The sequence below is a fragment of the Ixodes scapularis genome, unplaced genomic scaffold, assembly GCF_016920785.2.
Source record: "Ixodes scapularis isolate PalLabHiFi unplaced genomic scaffold, ASM1692078v2 PGA_scaffold49__6_contigs__length_1374808, whole genome shotgun sequence".
In the NCBI taxonomy this organism is placed as follows: Eukaryota; Metazoa; Arthropoda; class Arachnida; order Ixodida; family Ixodidae; genus Ixodes; species Ixodes scapularis.
This window is the reverse complement of record NW_024609878.1, coordinates 144,519-156,486: the sequence shown is the minus strand read 5'-3', so window position 1 is coordinate 156,486 and position 11,968 is coordinate 144,519.

Genomic DNA, 11,968 nt, shown 5'->3' with positions numbered 1-11,968 from the left:
GTGTTATGCAAAGTAATTAGTAATGTAACTTAATTACAACATGAAAGTAATTTGGCCAGCTCTGTTGTAGAGTGGGGTTTTGCGATCGTACATGAGCATTTGTTACCGAAAAACGGCACTAACAACTACTAATGTAAACAAAAGTCAAACAAGATATTCTGGTATATTTGTTACTTGTTTATTTCCTCTAGTTCGGCCAGAAGCCAGGTTTGTTCATCGCCTTTTGTCACCTTCCCCGTGATGACGGGTGATGAAAAGAGCGACGTCGTCACTCCGTCGTGGCAGCAGCCCGGAGTGAGCAGCGAGCTGCTCGTCGGCTCCACAATTTCTGCAGCCTCCCTGGCCTCCCGAGGAGTCTGCTATCGGGGTCATTGACCCGACGTCGACACGTGATCCGCCTCGCCGTGGCCGCGGACGCTCGACAGATGGAGACACCAGTCGCCCAACTCCCCTGGCGGAAGCATCGCGCATCTCCACGGAGCCCAGGAACATACGACGTCCGCCAACGCACCATTTCAATACCCGCCTTCTTCGTGCCGCCACGTGGTCAACTGGGCTGTGCTGAACACCCGTTGTGAACATGCGCAGTATACTAATTGTCTGCGAAATATCGGAGGCTGAGCAGCCCAGCCAGTCAGCATTTTTCGCCAGGTTGATCTAGAAAAGTCTGAAGCACCGGAGTGGGGCAAGAGTCAACACAACAACAAAAAAAAAAATTGCAGACGATCACACAACGTGTGCTGCGATGGACAGCGGCAGGACACACACAAATCTCCAAACACAGCTAGGTGACTGGTGCGCGACCGAAAAAATGCGCCTGGTCATTGTTGTCCAGCTGGCTGACTGATATCGCTTTAGCTGCACGAAATATGATCACAGCCGGAATATTACGTTGAAGTGAAGCTGCATACTCCACTAAAACCGAGTTTAAAGATGCAACCAACTGCTCTTCAGCGGGCGGCAAGCGGGTTAGCTTTTAGTCAAGGAACACTGGCGCACAGCCTTCTGACGTCATGTCCCGGTGGAGCTGCGGTTCTTTTGGTTGTACCCAACGTTATTAGATTAGCTCACTTACGGAAACTGCTCATAGACGCTACTTGCACGAACAGTACCCCCCTCTCCTCACTCACCACAACATCGCCTGCCATCGCTCGACGCACTGAACGGCTGCTATGGTAACTGCAGTGTGTTCTATGGAATACATACGTTTCGAAGCACAGCGTCTCGACGGCGTCCCACCGTACTCCACAAAAAAAAAAAAAAAAAAAAAAAAAAAAAAAAAACAGTTTGAGAACGAAAATTTAGATGGCGCTTCATCCGACGGGAGGCGGACTGAAGTGAGTGAAGGGGTATACCCCTTCCGCGGGAGTTCCACAGCTGAGGTAATCTAGTAACGTTAATTGTACCGCGTACCGCAGCACCCTTGTGACGTCACGTCGTGGCCGTATGGCTGATGATCAGTGTTGCCATCCCTCCAGCAGATAGTTTCAGCTTTGCCGAGACGCCCGAAACCAAACATTGAGCCGTGAAATTTTTGAAACTACATACAATATCGAAAAAAAAATTATTATACCTTGTAATTCAGGGACACTGATTTCGCTGAAAACAGTCGTGATCGCAAATAAATGTCCAGGGCCAAATATTGACGGAGATTTGCCTTCAGCCACTGTGCTGTACAATGTTTGCAATGGGTTCTTTGCTTTCGGTGGAATCGATGTAGGAGACGTGTGTGAGGTATGTGATAAAGTGGAACGACTGTACGAGATGTCGCATGCATTGGAGAAGGCATGTTGAGAAGTGCTTTAGGTACATTGTACTTAAAGTACTACTTCAAGGGGGTTTAAAATATACACTTGAAGTACATTCTCCGAGTGTGTACCTGTACTTTACCAAAGTATTTTTTTCTGGTGCATTCCGGGGAAAGTTCAACTTCCAACCTCAAAGTACGTCCTTCAAATGTGGTCTTATTAAATTTCTGTCACAAAATGATGCTTTGTCAACTCTGAAGCCCCTTGACTTCTTCCAATATCCGCCGACATTTCCGAAAATAACTGATGCACCCCCGATTACGCATGGGGCAATGTATACCAGTTTAAAAAAATGCTACAGGAGATGAAAGGGCACCATGAAAGATTGTGTTAAAAAGTACCTGTCGTTTAAAAGCCCATTTACCTCAAGTACGTTGCACCTGGTGTACTTACCACTTTACTTAAAGTACATAAGATTTCATTTACTTTGTTCTTTACTTCAACCCAGAAAAAAACACAAAAGCGTGCTTTTTTATTTATTTTTTTATTTTTTTCCTGAAATGTTTTATAACGAGGGCAGCCGTGACCGCGCCTGCCGTGGAAGCAGCGAAAGTAGCTGTTCTGTAGATGCGCGGAGTACACGAGAACGGAACCTGGGCGCGGGCAGTGGGGACGCGAGGGAGCGCGTGGTGATTTTAGCGCACTACAGAGCGCTAAAGGCACCACACGAGTTCACCATTACGGGGCGTGACGGATCTCGAGCATCTAATTATCGCTCCCCAGTCGATGACGCGACGATATCAGCTGATAACGCCGAAGAACGAATCACAAATCAAAAAGCACGACCATGATAAGTCACGCCCCGCCTTTCGTAAAAGCTGTCACTCACTGTACGGAAGATCAATGGTGCTTCAGAAAACAGGGGAAAAACTAAGGCACAGCGTCAGCGATGCCGCCGCTAATGACGTTAACGAGATAAAATTTATATAGTTAAAGTGACGTTCGCAGAAACGGTCAATGCACTTCATTCTTCAACGAGTCATTTTTTATTAACACCCGCGTGAAAACGACCCTCGCTGCAAACCACTATCCGTGGATCCCTAAGAAACCCGGAAGTGTCTGTACAAACACTTCCGGGTTTCTTTTGTTGTCACTTGTAAGTCACTTGAAACGCACGCCGATTCGCACGAGCCTGTTTCAATTATTAGTTCCCGGCAGAAAGTAGGGGGTTCACAAGCATTCCGCGGACTGTCAAGCCACCTGCAGCAGAACAGGCGTCTGCTGCAGGTTGCTCTTATGCACTGTTTTATCAGACTTACGCTAGGTGGCGCAAGCTACCGCCCGTTACAAAGGGTACAGCCACTAACATCCATCCATCCATCCATCATGCCACATAATACACCACCGCTGCTGCGACGCCGCCAGGATCGCGGCAGATGATAACATAGCACAGCTATGACGTCATCGGGCGGAAATCCAAGGACACTTTTTAAGACACGGTAAACACATCAGTCGGAGACGCCTTCCAGGCACGATAATTAGAACCAAGGAAGGCCAGGAAGGCTGACCTACAACAGTGAGCAAATCACCCGAGTTGATCCAGTCAAGCGAGACGTTTAGTCCTGAAGAGTCAGCCGTTTCTCCTAGGATTCCGGTGCAGAGCAGTGAAGCTTGAGGGCAGAACGCTCGTCGAAGCAGAGAAGCCTCACGCGAAAAATTAATCTGGGAGTTTTGAAGAGAATTATTCGTATTTTTCGAATATCTGAAAAACAGTTAACAGCGACCTTTATTTGAAAGTCCTAGAATGTACGAAATGCAGTAACTGGATGATATTTATATATAAACACTGCTTTTTTTTAAAGCTTTACAGATTTGGTTAAAAGAAGCCGTGAAAGTTACACTTATGCGGTTTGTGCAGGTGAGTTTTACAGCCAGGGGGACATTATGTGGGTGGCTAATCTTTGCGATAAGTCGGCTATTAAAATTCGTTACTTAACTTATTATTTAGAGAAAATAGACATATGGCTCCAATTAGAAACTTACTGAGCGTCATCAAAAACCACTAAGTCAACTCTTTTTAGAACGACTTGAAGCTCGTGGGAAACTTGGGGGCGCGCCAAAGTTACCACTCGTGAAGCAGGCCCAAAAGTGGCGGAACGCGATAATGATCTAACCATTCGCGTTCCGCCACTGCTATGGGTCATTTCACCTCAAATCGTGCAGGCAAAAAAGGCCGAATTTTTAATTTTGCTGAAAAAACTAGATGTTATGGCGTCGTTTATAAAAACACAGTTGCCAAAAACCGCAAGTTCGGCGGATTTTTCCTTCTCGACTTCTGAACCTTAAAAGAGTCCGCGGCGGAAAGAAGTGTTTTTCACATCCGTCATGGGTGGTACGTTTACCTCAATCTCCCGCCGTGGGTTTTCAGTCTGCATTATATTAACTTTGTTTTTAATCACTCAGTGGGTGCAGTTAAAAGGCTCTAATGCCATGAAATAATTTTAGGCGTTTTCCCTAAAAACCCAAAAACGCCCCTTTGGTTTCTTTGGTTAGTTGTTGAATAACTTTGACAGTTACAAACTTGTGTTCCACTTAGGTTACATACACACACACACACACACAAACACACACACACACACACACACACACACACACACACACACACACACACACACATATATATTGCAAGGGTGAGAAATGGGAGATGATTTCACTGTCAGTGAGGGAGCGACAGATATCATCAACCGTTCGTAAGCCCACAGCCCAACGTCTCGTGCTGCTCGCACCTTCCCCCGTACCCCAACCGTTCCTCGTCTTTATCTTCCAAACACTTCCCGCCGGTAGGGTGGAGAGCTGACACGGGTCGGATCAATGGGGAATTGTCCGGCATGCAGAAGGGCTTCACCCTGGCGACGTGAACAATGTCTGCGGTCTTCGAGCGATGAACTTGTGATCAGCAGTGACACTTTATAATTCATGGGGGAAAGGCGACGAACAACACGATAGGGTCCGATGTACTTAGAGAGAAGTTTTTGAGATAGTCCCGGTCGACGCAGCGGTGTGGGTAGGAGAACTATGTGTCCCCAACTTCGTAAGTGACGGGAGGTGACTTTCGGCGCGGCGAAGCTGCTGTTGCTGCTCGGACTTGAGGGTATGAAGGCGGGCAAGTTGACGAGCATCTTCGGCTCGGCAAACGATATCGGCGGCAAAGCCACTCGCAAAGTGGTGCTTGATAAAGGGCAAGACTGTGCCAAGAGTCGTGAGAGGTTCGCAGGCGTATAAAAGGTACCAAGGGGAGAAGTCGGTGGTGGCTTGGTGTGCTGCTGTGTTGTATGCATAAGTCACATAAGGGATGACGGTGTCCCAATTGGCACGATGGTCGTCGACATACATAGATATCATTTGTGATAATGTCTTGTTAAGGCGTTCGGTCAGTTCGTTAATCTGCGGGTGATATGCGCTCGTCCGCTTGCGAACTGTGTTGAAGAGGCGTAAAATCTCCCCGAGGAGCTGGGCGATGAACGGCTTGCCTTAGCCACTGATGATGACTTGTGGTGCTGCAGTGGGAGAAAGAAATCCGCGATTTTTTGGGCGGTGGTCTTTGGTACAGAGGGTCGTCTCAGCGTACCTCGTCAGATAGTCGACGGCAACAATAACCTATCGGATGTTGTTGGCGGAAAGCGGAAAAAAACCTAAAAATCGATACCACTTTTTTTTTTTATTTTTAAAAGGAGTGTCCGGTGGAGTAATAGATTGAAGAGGACCGGGTGTCCTGTTCGTACGGGGTTTCTTTGTTTGGCAAAGGCGACATGCTCGGATGTATTTGCTAATGGTGCGGAACATGCCGTTCCAAAAATAGTAAGTACGGATGCGGAAGTATGTCTTGCTAAATCCGAGGTGACCAGAAGCAGGGTCGTTATGATGTGCTTGTACGATATCTCTTTGGAGTATTCCGGGTACAACAAGCAGCCACGGACGCCCATGTGGTTCGAAGTTCTTTTCTGTAAAAAGCACCATCATGAAGAGTGAAAAGGGTAGCGTGTCGTTGCAGTTGGCGCGCGGAATGTGTAGTGGTTCCCAACAGGTAATGTATAATAGGTTTTAAGTGTTGGTCCGATAGTTGAGCGTCGGCTATGCCAATTGTGTCCAAAGCTGCAGGGAGTAAAGGGAGCCCTGGGGTTCTCGTCCAGAAGGCTCACAGGCAGTGGACAGCGAGACAAGCCGTCAGCACCGAGGTGTAGCTTTCCAGTCTTGTGGACGATGCCGAAATCATAGTCGTGAATCTTGAGAAACCAACGTACACGGCGTCAAGGTGGGTCCTTAAGATTCGTAAGCCAGCAAAGGGCGTGGTGATCTGTGACGATTCGAAAGTGGATTTCGTAAAAATATGAATGAAATTTAGTAATGGTCAATACGGCAGCCAAGCAGTCTCGTTCAGTGATTGCATAGTTACGTCCGCATTTTGTAAGAGTTCGGCTTGCGTCTGCAATCACTCGCTTCGTGTTATCAACGTTTTACTCCAGGACAGCACCTAATCCGTGACCGCTAGCATCGGCGCGTAATTCTGTCGGCGCGTTCTAAGAAATGTCCAAGGATCGGGTCAGAGAAGAGAGTTGAAGGTGTGTTCTTGAGGTGGATCCCAGTGGACGGCTCGGCCCATTCAAAGTAGCTCGTCAAGCGGTTCGGCGAGGTTGGAAAATCCGATATAAAGTTTCGAAAATAGGTGCAGAGGCCAAGAAAAGCGCGAACGTCTTTCAAATTCTTAGGTACAGGAAATTCGGAGACGGCTTGAATCATGTCGGAATCAGGGCGAATTCCGTCGACACTGATTACGTGGCCTAATGCTTTGATTTTCCGCGCCCCGAATTTGCGCTTCTTGGAGTTTAGCTGTAGTTTAGCTGCACGAAAACAATCGAGAACTTGGCGCAGTCGGCGTATATGCTCGTCAAACGTCGCTGAAAAGACAACAACGTCGTCCAAATAGCATAAACAAATATTCCACGTAAGGCCCCTAAGCAAAGTGTCCTTCATCCGTTCAAATGTTGCGGGGGCATTGCATAGTCCAAATGGCATTACGTTGAATTGGTAAAAGCCATCAGGAGCGATAAATGCTGTTTTTGGTTTGGCGTCATCAGAGAGGGGAATTTGTCAGTAGCCGGCGCGTAGGTTCATGGAAGAAAAACAAAAAAATAAGATGTCATGAAATCGAGGTAAGGGGTAGACGTCTTTCTTGGTGACTTTGTTTAAGCGGCGGTAGTCAACGCAGAATCGCCATGAACCATCCCTTTTTTTCACGAAGACTACAGGTGACGACCAAGGGCTGGATAAAGATTCAATTCCTTTTTTTTTAACATGTCAACGACGTTTTTTTTTTTTTTTCTTTTTTTTTTTTTTTTTTTTTTGTGTGTATTGTTTGGCGTTCCACTGGTGAAATTCTGTAAGCTCGAATTTTCAGTGACCTTGCCGCATACCGGTGTCGGTGCTGTGGTTCACAGTCGTTGCCTTCTTGAGGGCACGTCGGTCAAAATCAAATAAATCACTGCACGCGTTTAGCAGACTGGAGAGAGCCTGATGCTCTGTGTTGGCCAGAGAAGGGTTGATCATCTGTCTCGCAGCTTGAAGCAATGGCAGAAGGGGCCGCGGAGGGGTGTTAAGAGCTCCCGGAGACAAAGCGGCAAATGCACAGATATGATTAGCAAAGAAGGATCAACTAAGCGATCTTCGCACTCTTCCCTCGAAGACAGGAACCACGTGCTTTGAGATTGCACTGAGTACGGCTCTCAAAAGAAAAAGATTAAAATACAACTGGGTCCCTGAAAAAATGATGAAATTGAACTGCACCACCTTCTTGCGCCTTAGCCAACTTCTGACGATGGACAAATCTACAACTACTTTAAAATTGCCTTGATTTTGTTTTATAGTACCTTTTCCCTTTTAGATTTTCTCCCTTGTGTTCTTCTAGCCCCGAAACCTACCCCCCACTTTCCTTTTTATCGCGAAGTAGCAAATCAGCTCTGAATGCAGGTTGCCCTCTTCGTGTTTGTAAATAAACAATTCTTTAAACAATAAACCGAGAAACTTTCGCTCCCTCACTTGCTTCAGTGTTGCGTTCTCGAATTTCATGTTTATTGAAATTCTTAAAATGATTTATTTTGTTTTGCTTCAGTTCAATTGCAAGCTATTCATCTAAATTCGTCACCCTTGTAGTTTCAAATGTGCTTGAATCATAAGCTCGCATCTTCCTCAGGGCGGACGAAAAGAAAAAATATGTAAGCCGAGGCACCGCCACCTCGCGATGAAGCCGGAAAACAAAAGCTAACTCAAATTTCGCCTTCGTTATTGGTGGCGCACGTGGCTCGTCACATGACGTCACACTGTGAAGTCGTGGTGGTACGCGATGTCACGGTGTCAACAACGCTACTGGATCAAGGGACGTTGGGTGTGAAGTTGTGGTGTAAAGGGGCGTGACACTACAACTTGACGCTTTGACGTCGTTGCGGGACGTAAGGTCACGTGACGTGGTAAATCACTGGGCCAATGAAAACAACGCAATGGAAACTTCCGTTTTTCATAGAGTTATAAATGTCGCATTTGATGGCTGATCGATAGATAAAAATATAGATAGAAATAAGCTGCCTTTTTTAATTATATTTTATTTCCAGGTAGCAACAGCGGTAAAATGCAACGTTATTCGTGCTTATTTATTCGCAAAATAGGGGTGTAGTATTATGATGAACGAAACATAAAAAATGTTAAAAAAACCACATGCGAGACGCGCTTAAACATTTTATTTTATTCATTATTATTATTATTATTATTATTATTATTTATTATTATTATTACATCTTTTTAAAGCTTCCTCACTGTTGTGGCAATCACAGAGGGCGGATGATCGCACAGAAAATGTTTTCGCCTGCTCCGTTCAAGTTTGGAATGTTGATTGCTCCTGACTAAATACAGGGAGGTTCAGGGGTTTCCTTAGGAATTAAATATGGGGGAGTCTAAATTTGTAGGGAATTGGGGGGGGGGGGGGGGGGGCCTTGAGAATAGAGGAGTCGTTGCGAATTAAGGGGTTACCTTCAGAAAAACAAGGGGGGTGTACTATCGGAAACAGTATGAACGCGAACGCGCCTCCGCGGCGACAAGCGGAGGCGCGTTCACGCTCATATTGTTTCCGATAGCACACCCCCCCCCTAGGGCACTGCCCTAGGGGGTGTGTAGGGAAATCACTGGGGTGGTTAGAGGTGACCCTATGCTCTAAAAATTGGCGCCTGCGAACTTTAAGCGATTGTGCACTGAGATGGCCAGTTTTACTTTCTGGGATTTCCAGGCGTAGTTATCTTTCTGTGGAAAAATACGACCAACAAACTTGCCAAAGTCAACGGCGGGGGCGTTCGCAAACGACCGAGTTAAACTTGTGGCGCCATCTCCCGATAGGCGGAGCAAGCAGACAAGAGAGTGCGTCGTCTGCTCGTTGCGCCTTTCGGGAGATGGCGCCACAGTCATATTCATCGTCAACTCGGTCGCCTGCAAACACACGGGCCGTTAACTGATAGCGAGTTCGTTTCACGGCACTCGTGCCCACGCATGCCCACTCGCAGCGTGGAACGGGTTCGTTTCGGCCGGCACTCCACGAGTGGTTGCACTCTCCGAGTTCGTTTCAGCGCTGACACCCCACGCGTGCATGCACTCGCTGCACCGAGAAAATCGGGAGTGCGCCAAAATGCAATCCCGTCATGCCTCGCTCCGGCGGGGCCGGCGAGGAGCGGGAGCAGACGACGAGGGTTCGTCTGCTACGATGTGTCGCAGAACCGAACGGAAAAAAAGTAGATTTTCCGATAGAAATCGCGTCCCGCGGGCCACGAAATCAAACGCGAGCTTGAATTGTGAGCGTCTGCTATTTCCCGAAGGAAGCAATTGACAACCCGTGATTTATTTGCAGGTTTTAAATCGCTCTGTTGCCGTACAAACGATGAAATATACCAGTGTGTAAAGAAATGCTCAAAACAAACGTAACAGCGGCCCCCGAGATGTCTATCACCATCCGTGTGCGGGTGAAAAATTTAACATTTGTCGACAAAACTCCCCCAGCAGAAACCTCTGACTACCCAATAAGCATCAGAGAAAGCTAAAGATGGTAACTTTACCCGAGGATTGGGCAACATCATCATGTTTAACATTCACCTACGTCAGATAACTTGCCCCGTCGTATTTTGTTCGAGAAAGCTCTCGTTCTCGAAGCCCTCACCAAGGCTAATATCTGATCCACCTATAATGACGATCCAAATCGAAAGTCCCAGTTTTGCTGGATATTCCAACAGGCTAGTTTTAAGCCGTACCCTTTCAGTAGTCCACGCATAATACCATGCTCAAACGGATCAAGCTTCTGCTCGGACAGCATCATCAGTTTTCTTCAGTGTAAACGGTTATAAGAATAACCAGCTGCTTTGTAGACAGCTAGTTGTGGAAATTTACGCCGTCTGTAGCTACCTCTATGGCAGCCGAGCTGCTTGAAGTCATCGCAACTATAAACTACAGGTTGCAGCGACCAACGTTCCTAGATAAACGTTGGTAGCGACTGCATTCACGCATTCCCACGCATCACTCCGAACAGAAAAGCGCTAGTTTCGGTTTGAAGTCGGTGCCTTTTCTACAACATAGATGGCGGCAGCGTCAGTCTTCTGCACTCGGTGCATTTGGCGAGTTCGTTTGAGTCCAGTTTTCCGTGCAACACTCTGTGAGTGCGATGCATTCTGGGAGAGAACTCGAACGGTGCCAGTGCGTGTGAAACGAACTCGCTATGAGGTATGGTGTCTGGAACGCGTCTCCGACTGGTGTTTTTACCGCGCCCAAAAAAGTGGTCCCTCGATTTCCGCCTAATGACGTCATACAAGTGTCGTGCTGTAGCCGGTCGCGATCCTGGCGGCGTCCCAACAGTTGTGGTGTGTATGGCGGACGCCTGTTCTGCTGTAGGTCGCTCTCCACTGTGACAGTCCACGGAAGGCAGAGCAGCCGGAAGCTAGGACGCCGTGACGACAGCAACACTCGCTTTCGCTCGTGCTTTTCGCCAGCATTTCTACGCCCAACCGCCTGGATCGCGACAGGCAACAGCATGACACTTCGGTTTTTGTGACGTCATTTGTTTCCACTTGGGGACCACTTTTGATGTATGGGCGGGATAGGACGCTAAACACACCAGTCAGAGACGCGACCCAGGCACCATGACTGAGGTAAGTTTGTTGGTTCCGTTTTGTACAGCACGGGAACCATGCCTTGAAATTTCAGTAGTCAAAACTGACCACGTCAATGCACATTCAGTGAAAGTTAGAGCTTCCGTTCGCGCGGGTGCCGATTTTTCCGGCTCGTCCCGCCGTACCTACCCTGTATTCCTGTACCTCCCCAGCCTCCCCAGCTGCCCCAGCAGACTGAAAAAAGGTCGGGTGAACTGCATGTAGCGCCATCTCTCGGCGCCGGAGACGAACGCTCCTGCTTTGGGCGGCCGGGGGGCGCAATCGATGGGCCGTCGTCTCCATAGCGGAAGTACCCGGCCCGCCGCACCTGCCCCACTCCACACACCCGCGTGCTTGCTTCGCCCGACAACACGCGCGCGTTCGCTCCGCTCGCGCTCACCTTGTTCCGGCTGCGAAGTGTCCTCGCCAGAGTCCGGAGTCGCGGCCCGGGGACTTTCCTGCTCTGCTGTGGTCCCCGGATTATCCGTCGAGTCCATAGCAACAACGCACATCGGCGGCGGGGCTCATGGCACGATCACAACAACGACAACAGCAGCGCACGCACGCACGCGAACCGCGGCCCGGGACTCCTCCATTGGGACCCGGGCCCAACCCCCGACGCACTGGGCGGCCGCTTCCGTTGCTCCGCTTCAGGACCATGCGATTCGCATCTCGTGTACGCTGCCCGGCCGGACTTGGTGCACGGCTGCGGGCATCTTGCTGCCTTTTCGGGCGACGGCAAGAAAACACACCCGGGCAAAAGCAGACGATGCGGCTGCTACATACAGCGCAGCGCGATTACCAGACGCAAAGATGGCGAGGGTACCGTTATGTCACGGGATGGCGCCACTGTACAGATCAATATTTGGTGCCGCTTGGCGTGATACTTTTCTGAAAATAGGGCAGACTGATTCTGGCTGATCCGAAATGCGATAAGAGGGCTGATTCGAAGTGCGATAGCCGGCATATTAGGCTGTAAGATCGTCACAG